Genomic DNA, 4,441 nt, shown 5'->3' with positions numbered 1-4,441 from the left:
TTGCCATGGTAGACCTCTGTTTCTAGAGTGGAAAGCACTGTGTCCCAAATTTCTGGGGTTTTGCACAGCTGTTGTCAGAGCTTCTTTTAGGCACCTGCTTCAGAACTGTGAGGAATACTGCCTTTCCACATCCTCAACAAGCTTTGCCATGCCAGTGCTCCTCACCCTAGGACTGCCACCCAAGTCTGTGACCCAGATCCAAACAGGGTGAAGCAAGAGAATCCTGCCTTGGTGCCAGCAGAGAGATTCCTGCAATTGCCCTCTGGTCAGCTGCTTGGTCCCCCCACCATCTGTGGACCTGAAGCTCAGGAAGCAGCTGCTCCTGCAGCTGAGGCAGCTGTAGCAGCTGCTGCCACCTCCATCACCTTGGGGGCAGGGACCATGCTTTTCTCTCACCCAGGTCCAACAGAGGTTCCCCATTGATCTTTTACTTTCTCTTTGGCATTTATGGGTTGAGAAGTCTGGAAACTGCCACAGGTTCCAGTGATTCAGTCCCCTGAGGTCTGCTCTGGCTGGTCTGTGCCAGTATGGCCCACATGGGACTGTGTTCCATTCCTAGCCTAGTACAATAGATCCTTCTTGTCAGCATGCCAGACTGCCTTCAGCAGGAGATTTGTTTCATTGTGTCATTTTGTGGGTTCTGTAGCACTAAAATTTGCTTAGAGTAATTTTTTACAGGTATTTTAGGTAGTTGGGGCATGAGCTCAAGCAAGTTCCTGCTTTTATTATGCCATCTTGGCTCTGCCCATCAAGGGCAGTATATTTGAGAGATGTTGCAAAGGGGAAAATGATAGGCCTTGGTGTAAGGGTTATGGGATTTAAAGATCTCCCATGCCCCATGGACGTGCTGACATAGCAGGGCCAGAGCTGCTGGGAGCCCGCTTCCAGGGCGCTGGGTGGTTGCTGTGAGTGGGGAGAGGAGGACCTTTGCCTGAGGTAGCCTGTTCTGTTTTAAAGGCTTGAGAATTTGGGTGCTTTCTACTTTATCTACCTGTGCCAATGTCATAACTACTCTGATGGCTTTCACTTTCTGGTTTTGGGACTCAGTCTTTTGGTATCTTAATAAATTTTCTAGTTTATTTCCCCAAATGGCAAACCTGACGTATTTTGTGATGGATAATTATATCAGCATATTTATAATCTCTATAGGCATTGTGAATATGGCATTGCTGATACACTTGGTAATGATTGGATATGGAAGGTGAGAGACAGTGAGCAGCTGAGGATGACTCCTGGGTTGCAAGTCTGAGGGGTGTGGAGGATGTTGTTGCCCTTGGCAGTAATAGAGAAGGTAGGAGAGTTGAGAGTTCATAGGGGAAGATAATGTGTTCCATTGGATTTCTAGGAGCCAAGATAGTGGTGTAAGCATTAAATTGCTCTCACTCTCCCTTATTGTCCTCTAAAAACTGAAAAAATATCACCCCCAGAAAAATGCTGGAACAATGGATCCAACAGAAAAATGGGGTGCAGCAGTCTTTTAGCCAGGGAGACTTAGGGGATTAATAGTAAAGATCCCTCTTGCTCTGGTGCAAGGAGGCATCCAGGCAAGCTGGCAGCATGCCAGTGGGAGATCCTGAGTCCCTGTGTAGTAGAGCAGGCAACTGCCAACACCAGGACCCCCCTGTGCCTTGCCACAGCCAGGAGAATGGGTAGACTCCAACTCTGAAAACCACCACATGTGCTTGTCGGGTAGGTGTCCTCCAGCAGACAAACCTCTACATACTTCAGAGCAACCCAGGTGAGCAGGCATCCTCCAGGGACCAGATTCCATTCCCCCACCACTTCAGTGTAGCCCTGGGGAAAAGCAGAAAAACACCACCTGGCCTCAGCACAAGCCAGTCACCACTACTAGGACCCCACAAGGTAAGCTGCCAGACCCCTAAAGTCTCTAGCTGTCAGCACATGAGGCTCCAGCACACAAAGCCAGTGACAAGACTCCTGGCCCCCAGCACAAGTAGCTTGGGATAGTTCCCACTGTGCTCCAGCAGGAGAGCTCAGCTTTAAAAGTCAGGAAATAGGCAAGCATCACGAGCAAAAAGCATAAACAGATAATGTCCATAGATTCTATGGGGACAAGGAGGATCAAAATACAAACTCAGAAGAGGACAACATTATCAAGATACTGTGAAAGTAATGGCAATTAAAGATTCCCCTGTATTGGCTTGGTTTTCAAATTGATTGTATTAAAACCCAGAGTTTGTTAATCCCACCTGTGGGATGGGCTTGTTGATGTGAAAAGAAAGTCCTGAAGTGGGAGGAGCTGGTGACGTAGATTTGGAGAGACACTGGAGAGAGGCGGAAGATCTTTTTTGGAAGCAGCACCTCGTGGAGAGAGGGAGAGACTAAGAGGATTGCTGGTGGCTGCTTTGAATTGCCCTGGACTTTTGAGACCTGCCCCCTGAGCTGCCAAGGACTGAGGAGACATGGCTGTTTTGCTGGTACTTTGTCTGTCTGTTTTGATGTTATTTTGCCAGATTTGTCCACTGGTGAAAGACTGTCCTGTTGAAGAAGTCCTGGAACCTGGCATTTGGTTAAGAAGGCCTGAGACTGTCCTGCAGACAGAGAGTGAATACTGTCCACTGGTGAGGGACAGTACTGTTGTTGCAGGGGTCTGGAGACTGTCCTGCAGACAGAATGAATACTGTCCACTGGTGAGGGACAGTACTGTTGTTGCAGGGGTCTGGGAGCCTTTCTGTTGGTTCAGAAGCCCTGAAGAAGGATTTTCTTGTTGTATGTTTACAGAAATCCTGGGAGAGGGCTTTGCTAATGTGTTCAGGGGTTCTAGGGCTGTTCTACAGACAGAGGATAAATTCATGAAGGGACTGGCAATGTATCTTATGGCCTTGCTAAGCCTTGTCTCTCCAGGAACTAAGATTGCTGAGAACTTGCCTCGTGTCAAGATGAAGAAAAGACCTCCATTTGGGTATTAAGTGCTGTGTTTAAACTTGATGTAACTCTGGGGTAGATTCAATTGTGATCCAGGGGTGGGGAACTTTTGACCTTTTTGTGTTCTATGGTTGAGCAAATGAATGTATTTTACTTATGTTTGGAAACTAATCTCCATTTGAGAAGAGGGGCTTTGTGGTGGACTTAATTAAGGTATAGCCTAGGGGTGGAGAAGTATTTGGAACAGAGACTTTGTAATTGATTGAATGATTGGAAAGTCCTGGGGGTGGGGTAGGCCTTGGAGATTATTTAATCACACTTAGTAAATGCTGTATTTTGAATGATGTCATGTTTTGATCTTCTCTGTTCTGGGTTTGTTACTGAATAAAATAGAGAGCACCTATGCTGGTATTTTGAACCTGGGAAGTTGCCTTTGCTTGGTATTACATTACAGTTCCCCACCCCTGGATCACAATTGAATCTACCCCAGAGTTACATCAAGTTTAAGCACAGCACTTAATACCCAAATGGAGGTCTTTTCTTCATCTTGACACTAGGCAAGTTCTCAGCAATCTTAGTTCCTGGGGAGACAAGGCTTAGCAAGGCCATAAGATACATTGCCAGTCCCTTCATGAATTCATCCTCTGTCTGTAGAACAGTCCTAGAACCCCTGAAAACATTAGCAAAACCCTCTCCCAGGATTTCTGTAAACATACAACAAGAAAATCCTTCTTCAGGGCTCCTGAACCAACAGAAAGGTTCCCAGACCCCTGCAACAACAGCACTGTCCTTCACCAGTGGACAGTATTCATTCTGTCTGCAGGACAGTCTCCAGACCCCTGCAACAACAGCACTGCCCTTCACCAGTGGACAGTATTCACTCTCTGTCTGCAGGACAGTCTCAGGGCTTCTTAACCAAAAGCCAGGTTCTAGGACTTCTTCAACAATAGGACTATCTTTCACCAGTGGACAAATCTGGCAAAACAACATCAAAACAGACAGACAAAGTACCAGCAAAACAGCCATGTCTCCTCAGTCCTTGGCAGCTCAGGGGGCAGGTCTCAAAAGTCCAGGGCAATTCAAAGTGGCTCTCAGCAATCCTTCTCAGTCTCTCTCTGCCTCCACGAGGTGCCGCTTCCAAAAAGTTCTCCTGCCTCTCTCTTGTCTCTCCAAATCTACGTCACCAGCTCCTCCCAGTTCAGGACTTTCTTTTCACATCAACAAGTCCATCCCACAGGTGGGATTAACAAGCTCTGGGTTTTAACACAATCAATTTGAAAACCAAGCCAATACAGGGGGAATCTTTAAATGCCATTACTATCACATTCACCTGGCCGCCCCAACACTAGACTTCTTTTATAGATGTTTTTGATTGTGATTCTGATTTCTCTTTCTCTAGGTACTGTTGCATCTTTCCTAAAAATTTTTTTTATTGAAGACCACCAAGTGTTTCTTTTCATGGACATGGGGAACAGCACATAGCTTTCTTTATAAGAATGGTAAGAGCTTCTTAGATCCCAGCATTTGAGTAGGAAAGGACTGGAGTTGTCACCCT

The sequence above is a fragment of the Petaurus breviceps genome, unplaced genomic scaffold (genome assembly GCF_028583685.1).
Source record: "Petaurus breviceps papuanus isolate PSGF00001 unplaced genomic scaffold, PetGlider_PUasm1.0 577, whole genome shotgun sequence".
Lineage (NCBI taxonomy): Eukaryota > Metazoa > Chordata > Mammalia > Diprotodontia > Petauridae > Petaurus > Petaurus breviceps.
Note: the sequence above shows the minus strand (reverse complement) of the source record.